The sequence below is a fragment of the Oryzias latipes genome, chromosome 1, assembly GCF_053564925.1.
Source record: "Oryzias latipes strain Hd-rR chromosome 1, Olatipes_Hd-rR_3.1".
Lineage (NCBI taxonomy): Eukaryota > Metazoa > Chordata > Actinopteri > Beloniformes > Adrianichthyidae > Oryzias > Oryzias latipes.
The window spans coordinates 31,723,265-31,741,048 of record NC_136237.1 but is presented as its reverse complement, the minus strand read 5'-3'; positions in this window follow the sequence as shown (position 1 = coordinate 31,741,048).

Sequence of the window (17,784 nt, the reverse complement as noted above, 5' to 3'; positions counted from 1 at the left end):
TTTCTTTTTCCTTTTTTTTTTCTTTTTCTAAACTTGTCCTGTCCAACAGCTGAGCAAGCAGATCAGAGCAGAGTGCCTCTTGTATTGGACAGATTTTATTGTTACAATTGGGGTTTATGGATCTTCAGACAGACAGTGTATATTTGTATAAACCCCAAAAGTGTTTTTGAGATTTCACAGAGGCAACCATTTTGAAATGAGTTTGGACTTTGAGAGTTTAAACAAAAGAGAAAAATGTCAAAATGTTCCTGTCTATCTAAGAAAAGTGTATAAACTGCGTAGTGAAAATTTATAGGGCATTAAAACACCTATAACTACAAATATTGTATATATAGTAAAAAAAAAAAAATAAACTTCTTCACAGATTTTGTCTATCATGGGTTCCTTTTTAGAACATAACTCCATAGGAACAGAAACCCTTTGAAAGCTAATATAGCTTTTTGTAAAAAAATAAATAAATAATAATGCTGGTTACAAATTATATTAAGTAATTTTTGTTTAATTTACAGTTGATGTTACCATTTCAAAGACCCGCCTGGTACTTCATAAACCTCTGGTTCATTAGTGCATTTTAACAGTAGGTGTGATCTTGTCAAGTTCAGATGTGATCCAACTGTTTCTGGTCATGAATCTGGAATGTATCATCATCCTCAGTGCTCACTGGTTGTCTTCAAAACAGATAGGATCAGCCCTGAAACCAGATCCTACAATGTATTGGTGTAATGTGAGGCCTCTTTTCCTATGAGCCTCTCCAGCACAGCTCCTGTGATCTCTCGCAAAACCAGAGTGAGGAATTGATTAGTCGGGAACTTTAGCATTCCCTAAAGCCTTCGTCTTGAGTGGTTTGTTGTATTTCTTTGAAGGTTATCACTTTATTGGACTTCTCTTTCTCCCTCATATCTGGCAAATGGCTCTCTGTGTTGCCTTGATCTTGGCTTTGAGTCTTCCTCTCTGTTGGGATCACGGCTCCTGAAGGCTTGTGCTGTTCATTTTGTAGCCAAGCATGCCAAGGACCACTGCTATGGTGGTTCATGTGTAACGGGACGAGATCTGTTTTTTTGTTTTAATTACACAAAAGATTGGTTGTCCCTGGGTTTTCTTTCCCCCTCTATATGCAGCGTCGGGTTGGTAGCCCCTCCTTAATGTGTTCTTCTTAACTGGTTTTTCCCTTTAAATGTTTGCCACTTGCTTTCCTTCTTCCCTTTTTATTTTGTTGTCCAGCGGGAGAGGTGGGTGTCCTGTAACGTTAGCAATATGAATATCATCTTATGTCAATTGTGTCCAATATACTGTTATTATTTGAGATCTGTTATGAAAAAGACAAAATCTTTATAGATGTTGACAGTTTATTTAAGGGTAAGAGTTGGCTTTTCTCCTGCTGCCTGTCACCCCCATACAAGAGCTAATATGGGATGCTATTTTCCTATTTTCTTTTTGGAAAATTGTCAGGTCCACATTAAATGGAGGTGGTCTCCAAGGGTGCTGCTGTGTCCCAACATATTTTGATCCCTTAAACACAACGCAGAAGTGATCCGGTCACACATACACGAACAAGGTCACCCAAGGGAAGCTATGGAATCTACAATAAGTAAGTTGCTGAAGTGACCGTGCTCCAGCAACAAAGTAGCAAACCCCACCAGGTTCTTGGGGCTAGGAACTCCTGCTGCTGGATCCAGGTTTGGCGAAGTATTCTGTCACGAGAACAGGCAGATTTGGTTCCAATTGTAGCAGGTTTTATTAGCTCAGCCAAACATCCATAAAGCTAAATCAAGGTCAGGCAGACAAGGGGTAAACAACGAGCAATGGGGGGATCAGAGAAGAATGGAGAAGTCAGGATTCAGGCGAGATTCGGGGCAGATAGCAGGTAAACAGAGTCAGACACAAAACAGGGTCAGGAAATCCGAAGATCAGGTCTGGATATAACACTCAGTAATGCAGGCAGAGTGGCACAAATAATACTTTGCACTGTAGCATGATTACGTACTTTATGATCACGGATTTTATTATACTTTTACACTTTTTGATTATGCATTCACTTGGTTCTTTAAAGACATAAACATTCTGTGAAGTAAGTGCCCCAACCTGTATCTGCCTTTTGTCTGCGGTCACACCTTCCATTTGTACCTGGAACCGTTTTTTCTTAACTTCGTGCTTGTAAGGATGAACACAGAGCCATCATTTTAAACATGTCAGGAAATAAAACCTGCTTGCTGTGAAGAGGGAACTCAGAGCAGATCAGCGCAGAAGCGGAACACTTTTCTGCTGACGCCCCTGCCTCTCCCTTTTGCAAAAGGTTTGAAAATTCATGCAGACTTGTGTGGGGGGTTTTTTCTCCCTTTTTCCCATTTGCGTATCTGGTTTTTGACATCCTTAACCATCGGAACCTGGGATGGCCTCATGCGGCTGCAACAGCCCTTAGTGGGGTTCAGTGCAGTACTTAAGTGAACTGTGAGAGTCAGGTGTGTGGCATCCAGAATCTGTCCGCTGGGGTTGCTGGGATATGTAGTGCGTTTAGAACTCTGTTGACGGTTCCCGCCGATGACCAGAGGGGGAGAAAGAACTCTCACTTTTGACGTCTAGCTTCCATCCTCGTGTGCACACCAAATAACTTCCATTCATTTAGAGCAGTGATGAGCTGGCAGTCCTTGATTCATGGTGTATTTGTTAGTCCTCTGACTCACTTTTCCTTCTAGACTCCAGTAGGCACGACGTCCTCATGTTTCCTCCCTAAAACCTTATCCTCACATCCTGTTTATACCGCCCAACCTTCACTCACATCCTTGAGACTCCCGTGCTGCTCCGCTGCGTTATACAATGAACAGCAGTCGTTGCTTACTTATATGAATAGTGCTCAAGAATAATGAGTGTCTGAGTAACTCAGGGACAAGCAGTGCATTCAAACAAGCTATAAGTGTGTTCTTATTCATGCAACCTAAAAGGTCAACTCAAGGTCAATACCAGAATCATTGATGATAAAATGCGTCGATAGAGGACTTTAAATCATTTCTGACGATGACGTCACAGACTAGTCATGATTTGATCAAATTCTTTAAAAATCCCATTAAAAAATAAGAATTAGCGATTCTATTTTTCTACGATCAGCTGTTGGCTGCCGACTACTATGTGAGTGGAAATTCAAAATAAAACTGAATGGTCAGCTTCTGATTTATGGCAGCAGCTTAATGAAAAGGCTGCAAGCCTTTCATCTCTTACACAAAATGCCTTGGCAGAACTTTTAATATTTTGGGTGTAATCCTTTGTACTATATGCTGTTGTAGACATCCGCCATATTTGTCCTGCCTTGATTGTATTTTTTTTAGGATTGGACTTAAAATGTCATGTAACATCTTTGGGGAAATAACATGAAACAGTCCCAGATTGGGTTGGAATGAATAAAAGTTGAAGAAAAAGTGTAAAAAAAAATGTGCACTTTCATACATATATTTCAGTTTCTTTTAAACCTGGTGAAGCCACCTTACGTTCATTCTGCCGCACCTCCCTCCTACTCCCTCTTTCTTCTGCCAGCAGCAGACTGATTAAACGAGCATTGGGCTATGTGGGTCATATCTCTGCTGGAGTGCTCTGATCGGTTAGTGCTTTTCTGGCTGTGTTATCTTCCTGCTCTCTCTGTTTCCCTCCTTCAAGGGAAGGCTTTCAGTTATGTCTTACAGGGTAACATGTCTCACAGATTCGCCTCAAAGACCAAAGGAAGGTATGAGACAGCAGTGATGCGCAGGAATAAAAATTAATGGGAATAAGCCTGTTTATTGTGTTTGTTAATGATTAATTCAGACTTTTGGCGACGCTTGTGGAATCTTAATGGGACAACTTTGAGGCAAGGAAAAGGATAAATCAAAATGGGAAGTGAACTGTCTGGAAAAACATGTATTGCAATCTAAAAGAATGTTGCTTTCATCAAGAGAAAAAAAAGTCTTCTTCGATTTCTCTGGGGCTTTTTATGTCGAAATATTGATTCATTTCCAGAAATGAAAAATAAAACCAACACCAACATCAGAGAAAAAAATAATACTACCATTAACAGTTTCTTAGTTTATTCACAATGAAAACAGGTTTAGTACAGCATCACAGGGTGTATTGAGAGTGGAAAAGTCTGTTGTTCCAGACCGAGTCCGCTTAAATTGGTGCGGATCGAGTCCTGAACCTTACGTTTATTCTGTATTCAGACTACCGTCACGGCGGACCTTCCTGTTTCAACTCAAAGCCTGTAAAGACAACCACATGACTAAACATTTCTTCAGTCATTGGCCAGGAATTATGAGGGCGGTGCATAACAATGAGAGACCGACTTATGGAAATCCTACACTTTGTGATTCTCGTCAGGATAGCTCCATTATTCAAATTTTAGATTTCACTGACCAACGAATCAACATGGGTACAATACTTTTGATTTGCTACTTGGTAGGCGGTTACTGAGGTATGCTGAGAAGTGTTTATGACATATAGATTGATGGGAAAAGAGTGTGAGAAGCAATGTGTGTCACCTTAAAAGTTGTTTTAGTCATCTGACAACATTTCAATGAGCTGCAGTGTCTCATTGTTGCCCCATGTTTATCCACAGCTTAGCCTATGGTCGCTACATTCCTACTCTGTTTACATCCTTGTAATGCTACGGTGGCTGTTTTGGTCCAGTTGTTCCGCTCCAAGCATGGTGCCTATTTAGACTGAAGAAACTCAGAGGGAACTGGAGCTTAGTCCGATTGGAAACGAACCGAGACATCTTAGAAAGCTTGGTACTGGACCAGGGTGCGCTTGGGTGTATTCAGAACATCAGGATTGTCAGGGAAAACAAACTCAGGTTCACTTTAAGCAAACCAAATGTGTCCAGTCTGATTACACCCTTAGTCACATGCACCTGTTTGAGTGATCTGTACCAGTGCTGCATGTCTGGGCCCGTGGAAGGTCTTGGCCGGTGCAACCACAACTTAATGGGAGAGCAGGTGTGTTGCCTTCAGGCGCCAAAGGTCATAATGAAAATGGAACTTACAATTGTCATGTTTGTATCAAATGTTAAGATAATATATGTCAGGGGTCGGGAACCTATGGCTCGCGAGCCATATATGGCTCTTTTGATGGTCACATGTGGCTCGCAGACAAATCTTTAATTATAGTTTTTTTTTTTCATTAGACCAGTCCTTCTCGGGCGCGATGCGATGCCAGAGGCGAGCAGTAGTAGCAGTGCTTAGAGAGAGAAATCTGCGCCAGCGCTATCAGTTACTATTATCTATTATTTCACAGAGTTTGTACCAGCTGGAAACTTGTGAATTGACGTGCCTAAAACTACGCGCTCCCGTCTCTGAGAAAGAGCGCGCAGATGCGGGGACGGGATGTGTGAGGGAGAAAGCAGAGGGTGGGGGTGAGGTGTTGTGGGGACAGGCAGCAGGTGAATCGCGCAGGGTTTGTAAAAACGTAAAACCCGCTTCCCGTCACTCACTGCAGCGTGTGAGTGTGTGTTTGGCTCCCCGTCTGCATGTGAGCAGTCTGTCTCACATCTAAAGTACATTCATACTAACCTAAGATCACGTTTAAAGCCTCAACGCCTGAACGAAGCAGAAACTCACCACGTATCAACCAGACTAGACCATCAGCAAAACTACCACGAGAAATACTCATCATTTATTAGCAACAGAATAACAATGTTATTAAAAAAGAATCCAAAGACTTATTGTACTTTAAAAATGTTGAAATTAAATCAAATGCACACATTCATTTGTATATTTAGTTTTAAACAAATTGTCGCGGACTGAGTTGGATGGCTGTTGGGCCGCGTTAAAAGTTCTGGAGTTCATTGAACGCGTCAAGCAGAGATCTGATTGGCCCTCAGTTCTGTCGCTCAGCCTGTTGTTAGGTAGTTTGGACCAATGGGGTTCAGCTATGGGCCGAATAAGGGAAACGGGAGGGCTGCAGCGGGAGCAGGGGAATATAAAGTTGGGAGAAGCGCTCTCGTGTCGGCGGGAGAGATTCAGGAGTTGCTGAATTAATTGAACGGCGTTTGTTGCGGTCTGCAGTAATCGGAATAAAGAACTTTAAAAGAGGTTAAGTCTCCGTGCCTCAGTGTGGGAAAGAGACACCACATTATTGTATGGCTCTTTCGAAATTACATTTCAAAATATGTGGCATTTATGGCTCTCTTGGCCAAAAAGGTTCCCGACCCCTGATATATGTAGTACATACTTCTAAGCAAATGATGCTGTCGTACAGTGCCTCTAGTCATTAGTTAGGTACGTATACTGGCTCCTTACTGACTGTCCGCACATGCTTACATGCATGAGGTGTGTAGGTTATGTGTCTGTAAAATCAGGGGTTAGGGTCCCTATTTTCTACAGTCTGGCTGCAATAAAGGAGCGGTCACTTTTCACTTGAAAAGCACCAATGATGTCACTCCTTGCACTGTGTGCCTGGTTTGGCCTGGGACTCACCTACTTCACCCTTACTTATCCTTACGTGTTGTATAAGTGTTCACTACGACCTGTTGCTCACAGCATGCCCACAGCACAAAATGTGCATGAACATTTTAAGCTCCACGGGCTCACTGGGATCTGTGATTTTTAGAAATTTATGAGGCCACCTGGACCTCTTACAGGTTTGCCCATTTTTTTACCCACAGATGGCCTGCATCCACCCGTAAGGGCAGTTGGGACAAAGATCCAAAAAGTGATCACACACTAGTTATTGATTATGGTTTGTCAATCAGCTGCTCAAAATTGGGACGAACTTTCAAATTCAACTTTACCAAAAAAAACAAAAAAAAAAAAAACAGTTTTTTCCTGGTGAGTTATTTTTTTATTTATTTTATTTACTGGTAAGAAAAAGCTGTTATCTTTTTTTTCTAAAAAGGCTTTTTTTTACACAAAGATAGCCCTCCTGTCTCTTTGAACAGGTGGGGATCTTTGAAAATGTTCACACCTTGATTTGGTTTGCTTTCACACTGAGTGGAACAAGTGACTGAAAATATCATGCAGTTCCAACAGCTGCTAGTTTTGGGACAGGATAAGATAACTGACAGTGAAGGAAAAGCGCAGAAGAAGTAAATTTATCTTGTCCCGTTAATCAACTATCCAAAGGGACGCAGCCCAAGATATCAGGAAGTGGTCAGGTGAGTGAACATGGGGGGGGGGATTTTGGTCTGCTCAGCTGCAAAAGCCATGTAAACCAAATGAAAGTAAAAATATTTTAACCATTTTTTTCTTCATTTTTGCATAGTTTGTGGGTCTATCGTAATGGGAAAGTGACGTTTTTTCTTAGACTAAATAAATGAGATTTTTTTTTTTTTTTTGCAATGTAAGAAACAAAATTTTAAAACAATTCTGGGTTTTAAACTGAACCGTATGTTACACCATTGAACCCAATCGTGGGGAAAGTGCATTGTTGCATTCCTATAGCATATCAGTATGTTCACATCAAAAGTGGTTTATTATTTTCTGTTTTATTAATTACATCAGGATTGCTTATTAGCGAATGAAAAAGTGGAATTTTCTGAATTTTTTTTGTTTATGGAGTGATTTTTTTCTGCCATTTTTCCAAGCGCAACACTCACTGTTTTGAGCGTAAAACTCTAGCATTTTTGTGTGCTCAAAAAAGCATTTTGCACTTGAAACAGACAAATGGTCTTAAAACTTAAGAATATGAGCAGTTTGAAACAATTTTCACTCAAAATAAATTCTCTCTCCTCTGCAGTAAAAACATGGCAGGACACTTTGTTACAAATGTGCCACAAAAGTCAGAAATTTGAACCAATCAGCATTAACCTTTATGTTCAAGTCTGTCATTGGCTGACTTTTGTAGCACGGTGTCCTGCTCTGTTTTGAGCACAAAGGAGAGAGAATTTGTCTTGAGGGAAATTTGTTTTGACTGCACATATTTTTGAGTTTAAAGAGTAAAAATGTTTTATAATGATTTTATAATAATTTTTTGAAAAGACAAAATTTTTAATGTTTTTAAAGTTTTGGAATAATGGCAAAAAAATCACTCTATAAAATCAAGGTCTGGACCAAATCGTAGGGAAAGTAAAGTGTTTCATCCCTAGTAACAAACCAATTTGACCCAATCCCAGCACAAGGGTTAAGCCTTGTGCTATCTTAGATGACCCCACCCTTACATAGACGTGTTCTCCCTACCATGACAAAGGTGGATAAAGGTGGAAAGATTTTATGTAATCCATGGACACCAGTGAGGTTCACAAATCATTGAAGAAAAACGGTTCAGAGCACTGTCTAGTGGGTCTAGATGGTCCAAATCCCAATGTTAAAGTGCCTAGGATAGCACAAGGGTTACAAAAGTTTAGTTCATTTATCACTTTAGGTTAAAATAACTCAAAATGTTTAAACATTTCTTTTAAGGTTTTCTTGCAAAACATTTGTCATAAGATTTTCAGAACACCCAATGGAATCAGTATGTTAATTTGGAAGCAAATGTTTACTAAGTTGACTGACTTTTCTTCTGGGAAGCCCCAGGGTGCTTTGCACTGCCCATAGCAGGCGTTGCAAAAATCCAGTGTTAGCAAATGCATGTGAATAAATGGCATGATAACAAGCAGCCCAATTCTGAAACAGTGTTACATTGTGTCTGTTAATTAAGGCTACGATGACATTTAAAATAGAGACTGAATCCTATTAAATGTTGAAGAATCAGCTCATCCATATACAGTATGACATTTTAATATTTCCATCCCATTTCCTTCTTCTGCACTGCTAAGCAGCATCAAACACAAAAGCTATTCCAGAATCTAATTTAGGCCATCATGGAAAGAAACACATGTGAGAATTCTACGTTTCCAAGAACAGTTTTGAAATGAATTACTTCCGCTAGTGCATGTCCAAATAGCATCATCTATTAGAACAGCCGCGCTCCTGATCGGCATCTCACCTCCACTCTATGTGAAAACAGTTAGCGGCAAAAATAAACACTTTGCCGGGTCAACCCGCGGCACCCGTAAATGATTCACCAGAAATGAGGAAGACATTGAGGACAGTAAATTATGGAGTGGAAAGACATTTGTTTATTCTCTTTGAGGTCACTACACCCCTTTGCATGTTTAATTGGCTTTGGGATGGCATGGATTTCTGGTGCCTCTGCTTTGTGAGTCAGGCATTTTCTGGAGCATGGCCTTTTCCACGAAGCTCCAGCTACTCGGTTACTATTTTCGGACGGCTTTGGTAGCCCAGAAAACACTGACATTTAGACTATCTGTGGGACAGCTGAAAAAAAGAGAGGCGGCTATACAAGCGTAAATGACAGTTTTAGCGGGAGTGCTAACTGAGTGTGCTCGAAAACTTTCTAAATTAAATAATTAACACTTTTGTATGTATGTTTATCTTTAACCCACCAAAAAGAAGGACAACAACATGCTTCCCCAACACTAAAGTTCAAAAATTGAAAAACGTTCTGTCCTTTGGGTCCGTTGTCAGTTTTGCCGACTTTGATTTTAGAAAAAAAAATTAAAAATCTCTAACATCGCATGAAGCGATGTTAGAGATATAAAAATACTTAAACTATAACTTTACAAATTAACAATTATCTAGTATACATGTGCTGAGAAAGAAAAATGCGTAAAACAGCTGAATTTCAATGTGCTAAAAATTGCTAAAATGTAGCTGCTTTTTTACCACTTATAATATTTCAGCTCTTAGTGTGAGATTGTAAAAGCGTACCTTAAAAAAAGATTCACTTATAATTGAGGATGCCAGTTAGCTTTGGCAAACACCATCCAAAAGTTCTGTTTTTGTCAGGTTTGCTAAATTAGCTTACATGGATGAGCTAATCTGGAAGGAATCATTGCAATGCATTTTAAGCATTAGGTAGTTATCAAAAAAGAGGTTAAATATGATAAAGCATCTTAAATAAGTCAAGATTTTTCGTCTTTGTTTTCCTCATCTTAGCTGGCATCTGACTCAAAACTGTCTGACTGGCTAGCTCCATTATTACTCTGCATTTTTGTTACACTGGTAATGTTAAGTTGGGAGTGTGAGAGGTTGTAAGCTAGCTGGAGAGAGTGTAAACAGAGAGCTCTCAGCAACGGAAGTGGAAGAGGGGGATAAGATTGCTCTGCGCTAACGGTCCCGCCCACAATTATTCTAATTCTGATGAACTCCTGTCCCTCTGAGGAAACTGTGTCCTGGGAGACAAAACCGGTTTTTGATTGTGGCTAAAATCCGCATATTTTAAAGTCCACTGGAAAAGCTTTTAAAAATAGATCAAAAGAGGATGGGAAGAGGTCTTTCAAATGTTTTTCAGTGCACGGTTCATTTATCTTTAAAGGGACTTATATCATGCAAAATCAACTGTTTGAGCTTTTAAGTGTATTATAATGTTAATTCCTCACAAAAACAGCCCGAAAGAGGAATCTTTTCAAGTATTAGTCCTCTCTGAGCACCAGCCCCTCCCAACCCACAAGTGCATAAGAACAGCCCCTTCCAGGAAGATTCTGCACTGCCAGCACCGTCCCCATGCTAACTCACAGACCAACTTTCTCCGCTGAGCTACCGGTGATCGGCAAAAACACAATGCACAATATGCACGTTAAACTTTGCAAAAGTTTGGATGTTGTTTGTTTTGGGGGGCGAGGCTGAGTCTAGGTTGACGCCACTACCGAAAACCGGTGCCTCAGAGATGGAGCTGTCTTACTTCTAGGCATGAAATATGGCTACGGTAAAAACTCATGTGTCATTAAAAAAATCATTTTCTAGTGTGCCAAAGGTCATATATAGTTTACTCTAAAAGGCTTAAGAAAAGCATGATATTGGCCCTATATCATCAGGGCGGCAGTTTAGCTCAGGCGGAAAAGCAGGTCGTCCAACAACCGAAGGGTTGGCGGATTGATCCCCGCTCTCCACAGCCAGCTGTCGCCCCCCGAGCACAGCTAGTCTGCAGCTCACCGCTCCCCCCAGGGGATGGGTGAAAATGCGGAGAAAAATTTCCCCATTGTGGGATAAATAAAGTATCAATATTATAAAGATGACATCTCCACTATTGCTATTTTTGTTTTATGCACCTAAAATTCTGTTTTGACGCTTTTAAGCACAATTCAATTAGCAAAGAAATGGAGTTACATCATGAATTGCTTTGCAAAAGACTAGAAATAATTTTAGCACAGGTGTGTCATCGCACAAACATTTGAAAGTAGGATCTTTCTTGTTGGCAGCAGTGGGAAAATTACAATTACTGGTGTTTTCAATAAAACAGAAAATAGAAAGCTAAAAATAGGAGAAAAATGTGTGATATAGACAAGGTGTGAATGACATGCAACGCAGAAACGTGACAAACCACAGAGAAGAAGACCCTCTGTGTGTGTGGGTTTTCTTTTTTTTGACTCGCACACCAGGACTGCTGTCACCCAGGCGCCGTGTCTCCGTTCTTCTGATTAGTAATGAGGCACAGCTGCCTCACAGTAGACCCAGCAGGCAGGGTCTTGATTGCGGCTGCTTACTTAAGCAGACAAAATGTGGCAAGAAGTACTGGACTGCAATAGTGGTGCAAGAATGGGGACTTTTTAAACGAGGAGATTCCAATCATGGTTGTTATGATTCAGACCAGTGCTCAACACTTTGCTAAATATGGTGTGCAAGAATTCCTGGCCTGCTAAATATATTTTCTTTGGCAGTGAGTGTGGCAGTCCTGTTATGTGTGAAGGCTGCGTTCTTTCTGGATATTGGAGTAAGAAGGAGGAATAAAAAAGAAAAACGTCATAGACATGTTACATTGGCTTATGCCTCATGCAAATCCTGCTTTTCTGGTGGTAATTTACAACCTAGTAGAGTAAGTGATGTCTTACCAGAGCCAGCTCTTCCCATTGTGGGGCTCTGGAGGTGAGATAATGTGGTTAGATTTAAACATACAGCACACCCACACTGTTATAAGGCTGTAAAACCTGGCATTTACCTTTATCTTCTTTCTATGAAATCTCTCTCTATGAAATCCCTTTTTTATTTTTTTAATGACTAAGATTTACAAGTACATATAGTGGCTCAGGAAATTTGTAAATGCACAGTTCAAAACTCCCGTATTTAGGCTTTGCTACGCAGGATTTTTAAGTCTCTTTTCAAGCTCTACATTCAAAATGCACAGCAACTGAGCGCGCTGAAAGTTAAACCAGTTGAACGTTGACCAATCAGGGACTGGGATTTGGTAGGGAAGTATGGGTAGCGTTCTTTTCAAAACACAGAAATGCCAGCCGGTTAAAAGTCAATCATGAAGGAAGACATTAATAATTGTGGTTTGAGCCCAGATGGAATGATACGACACAAAGTCTGTCGTCTATCGGTATAGAGCGGTAGAAAAAGCCTGCAGCAAGATTCATGGCATTGACATTTTGCTCCAAACCTCTTCCAACTGTTGCTAGTTTTGGGTAGCAACGATCCAGTGTAAACACTGTATGCTAAAAGTGCCTTCATTCATGCCCAGTGTGTCTTCTCATCCACAGGTGTCTTGAATTGTGTTAGTGGACCTCAGAGTATTTAGGTCTCTAATTTTTAGGTTCTTCTTTGTCATGTCTTCTGCTTTGTCACTTTTTTGTTTCTCTGAGGGGTTTGTCATGTTTCAGTTTTTTTATGAAGTGTTAATGTTTCTGCCACCAGTCAGTCTCCTGCATTTTGGGTTCTACATCACCAGTTCCAGCAACTTTTATGAGGTGTTTTATAAAAACTCTGTTTGAATTGGCTTTACAGTGGTGCGTTGCTAGGATGGTTCACCTGCAGTTCTGCAGATTTTTTTCCGGCAATTTTGCGTCTTTTTTTTTTTTTTGCTTCTTAAAACAGCGAATTGTATTGTGTGTCCTGATTGGCCATAACTTAGCTTAAACTGTAGCAGATCTTTGCTTGCATTCAACATTTCTTTACAAAGGTTTGATATTTAATAAAAGTTCAAACAAGAGAGAAGAATGACAAAAAACTTGAATGAATCTATAAAAACTATTTAAAAATAGAAAAATCGTGGATTTTTCCTGATGTGAGGTTATTTTAAGAATAAAACTCCCACAAGAAGTGAGGGGACACTGTATATAATTAAAAAAAACAACCTGAAATGAACTAGTAGTCCATGTATAACTTTTTTCTGGTCTGATATTTAAAATATGAATGGTTAAACTTTATTTATGTAACACTTTTCCTGCTAAAGAGCCCCTCAAAGGGCTTTACATAATAAAATAAATTTTGGAAAAATATTTTAATTATAATAAATAAGTCATACACATCACACAAAAATAATCAGTAAATAAAATCAAATAAAAACTTTAGGACATCCAAGAACTACTTAACCCTTGTGCTATCTTAGATGACCCCACCCTTGCATTAACGTGTTATTCCTACCATGACAAAGGTGGATAAAGATGGAAAGATTTCATGTAATCCATGGACACCAGTGAAGATCACAAATCATTGAAGAAAAAAGGTTCAGAGCACTGTCTAGTGGGTCTAGATGACCCAACTCCCAATGTTAAAGTGCCTAGGATAGCACAATGGGCGGCCCATGATCATAAGGTTGCAGGTTCAATTCGAGCCTTGCACGCCCATGAGTCAAAGTGTCCTTGGGCAAGACACTGAACCCCACCTTGCCTCTGATGGTAGGTGGGTGCCACCAGTGTGTGAATGTGTGTGTGACTGGGTGAATGGGATGGTGACTGTAAAAGCGCTTTGTTCTTGTAGGTAGAAAAGCGTTATACAAGTATATGCCATTTACAACGGTTACAGGCTATACTAAAAACTCTTAAGGTTTTTTGATATAATCTAATAGATCTGAACCGGAAAGTTTATGCATCCTTTTGTTTTTACCTTTAGCTCTACCAAGCCAATAAAACAAGCTTTTTTTTTATTAATTCAACTAACTGATGGACTCACTTGTAGCTGACTTTTGAGCAATTTGTCATTGCAAGTAAGCAACTGCTACTAGAGGCAAACGAACAGCAATGACCAGAAGAGATGCAGTTGAGTTTGAGGATGATTGTGGTTGTTTTTATTTGGCCTTGGTCCCTCTGTCTCACAGCTGTGAGCCTGACTTTCTGGGGGTGTCAGTTTACCTCCGTGTTTACCTCCATTTGGAGTCTCAGCCGGTTGTTGTTGTTTGGATATGAATCATGAATCCTGTTTCATTCCCTGGAGAAGATGCCGCTTGCCAGTTGCTATAGCTACAGAACTTCTCAGCTCAGCATCTTCGGAGAGAATTTTGATTGTGGAGGCTCTTTTTTTTTTCTTCCCTTCTCCCTTTGTTTGTCTTTCACACTTTTTCGCTAATGCTTTCAAAATTGGCCCTTTCTCCTCTCGTGGATAAACACATTCATTAAGTCTGGGCTGGGGAAGGTCCAAATAAGTTTTCCTTTTGGTTCACTAAGAGTGTAAACACAGATTGAATCGGCACATTTTAGAAAGCACTTGGTAAAATCAATATCATAAGGGGGATAAGAAGAGTGCCATGAAAGAGTAGATTTTTATTTTGACCGTTTTCAAGAAATTTCCTGATGGCTGTAATTGGAACACGTCAATCAGCGATTTCCTTTCCCAAACTCTTAAAACAAGTATTTGGCTCAGTATTGATGGTGCAGCCCTTGTGAGATACACAGATTGTTTACATAAGGCAAACATTTATGGGCACTAATCCTCTTCCTGCATGTATACTGCCATGTATGATCTTCACAGATACATCATAGAGATCCGTTTGGCGTGCGAGCTGAGTTGGTGGGGTAGACTATTGGCAATAACCGATAGGTATTTGTGGGTGGAAGTTCTTCTGTGAACGATGATGTTTACATAAGAAATTGCAGAAGCATTATCAAACATTCAGTCTGATTAAATTTCTGTGAGCGTGATTATCTGCTTTGATGAATATGCCTGATTGAAAGACCGTTAATTAATTTCCACAGAAGCTATGGGCAACAACTTGCAACACATTTTACCAAAGCGTCAACACCCACTTCAGAGATAGAGGTCTTTCAGTGCTTTAAAAAGTGTCTGATTAGCCAAACTTGGCAAGAGATGTTTTTTTTTTTTTTAATAAAAATAAAAATGTGGTTTATAGTGATTGGCTATTGGAAGGATGTGCTCTAAGCGGCCCCAGCCCCCTCATCTGAACAGGACAACACACTGTAAGTTAACAGGACAACACATTCGTCAGAAACAGCTCATCTAAATTTAAAATGTAATTTAAAAACTATTGAAATGTATAAGCCTCGATGCACCCTGCAATATTACCAATTTGCCCACGCGCCCACAGCATGAATGTCACGTAAGAAGATACACTTGTGTGTTGGGGAGGGGGGGGGGGGTTGTTTTCTGTAAATACCTCCACCCGTACTCCTGCTATGCTTAATGAACTGGGGCCGCCTTCAAAGATTCTTTGGCAAATGGTGACACTTTTGGTAGAAATTGAATCCTCGCAGACAGGAAAAGAAGTAGTCCCTGCTTACTTACTTGCTGGTGCCTCCAAGGACTTGTTCATAATGTATTTGCAGGCTCTTTTTAAATCACTGATGCGTGCACTACACACTCATTTGATGGAGATGCTGTGTGTGTGAGTGTATCTGGTAGGGGGGGGGGGGGGGGCATATGTGTGATGTGTGGAGGAATGAAGGTCCTTGTACTATTCAAACAAAGGTTTCCCCAGCAACCACATGCACCATTAGTCCCCTTATCAAAACTCAGGGACCAGGCACCTCAATTACCCTGCAATCTCATGTACACCCTCACACACACGAGCACACACACACACATGCACACACTTGGGGACTCTTAACCCTCATTTGTGGAAGGGTATCTCCGCCTTTGATTGACCGGCTCTGTGCTCGGTATGACTGTTTGTGCAAGGACAGTACAGCAAAGTTCATGTCTAGACCAATTTTAAATAGACTCATGCAAGGACATTGATGGCTGCTTTATTAGAAAGCTCATTCTTCTAAATAATGAGGACAGAAAATAGCTTTATTTTTTTCTTGCATGCTCAATGAAGACTGTTTCATAAGAGGCAACTTCTTTTAGGCAGCTTAAATCATTTATTGTTTTAGCTTACATCATTTATTGTTTTATAAAGGGGTGTGACAATTAATCATCTTAATCAATTAATCAATTTTTTTTCCTACAATGCAACCAGATCGATCTGTCTGAAGAAAGTTAATTGAATCAACCTATACCATTAGAAAACCTTTTAAAAATGAAAAATAAATTGATCATATTGATCTTGGAGATTACCATTTGGATTGAGGCACGGTAGATTCATTTTACAACAATTTAAAATCACAAATTATGATGTGACTCATTGTTTCTATGGGGTTCTTCCAACTCTAGCTAAACTCAAGTCCTGTCTCTTTTACACTGCTGTTGGTCAAAATTAAGGTATAGTGTAAAATGACAAAGGAAGTGGTCGGAATGTGTGATCCATCAAAAATTTTCTTGAAAACAACTCTGTCCATTTCCACATTTGTACAAAAACCTTGCACTCACCTAGTGCTTGTGGTAATACTGATGTCAAACATGCAACCATTGTTAACCCTTGTGCTATCTTAGATGACCCCACCCTTCCATTGACGTGTTCTCCCTACCATGACAAAGGTGGATAAAGGTGGAAAGATTTCATGTAATCCATTGACGCCAGTGAAGATCACAAATTATTGAAGAAAAAAGGTTCAGTACACTGTCTAGTGGGTCTAGATGACCCAACTCCCAATGTTAAAGTGCCTAGGATAGCACAAGGGTTAAGGTGTACTCACACAAGAGTTGACCTGTACAGGTGTTGTAGGTTTTTGGGTTGCACGGGTCGTGGAGGGTTGTAGAAAGAAGCAACCACTTCAAGGCACGTCTTAAGAGGAGCAAATGTGTATCTTGCAATTTCCAGGTGTGGTAATTGTGAATTGTGAATGTAAGTTGTGCACCCTTCAGACATACGAAGTGCCTTTACGTCACACTCTAGTCCAGGGATGGACAAACTTTTAGACTTGCGAGCCACAAAAGGTTCAGACCTGACCAGGAGCAGATGTGTGGATTGTTTTGGTAATCCACCTTATGAGGGAAAGAAATAACATGGAATCTGGATAAAAAAAAAAAACAATTGTTTGGGAAAATTAACATGTGTTTAAAACAGAAAATTTGGGACTTTTTATTTCAAAATTGTGGCTTTTGTTCTGATTTCAGTGCCAAATGCACAAATAGGTTGAAGGTCCCTCAAGGGAAAACACAAACTAGAGAAATGCTGCATTCATGTGGCGTTGGAATAATCGGAAAAATGACTGACTTGAAAAACATCAAATCAGACACCACATGAATGCAGAATAACTTTCAGTCACCTGAACAAAGGTCAGTGTATCTGTAGTGCACCGTCTATCGGCAGAGACCAGAATTACAGGGGGGGGAAAAACCACAATGAGTATAAATATAATTGATTCCACCTTGGTGGGCCAAAATAAATGGTTTAACGGGCCGTAGTTTGCTCACCCCTGCTCTAGTCTTGGGAAAAGCCTTCGTTACAACTGCCCTTACGGATAGATGTGAGCTGTCTGAGGTCGCAAAATGGGAAAACTTGTATTGGGCATTCAAGGTTTAATCACGTGAACAGCACTTACAGGTCCCTTGAGCAGTCCGCAGGCAAAAAAAGAAAAAGGACTACAGCAGATCTGCGTTTCACCTAATTAACCCTTACTTTCCCCCTCGTGTTGTGTCAGTATCCGCTAAGACCTGTTGCTCCCAGCATACTCAAAGAAAGCAAAGTGCGTGAACCTTTGCCGCTCTACGGACTCACCTGCATGCTCTGAGCTTTCAATTTCTACCCCTGTCACTGTGTTGCTTATTTGTT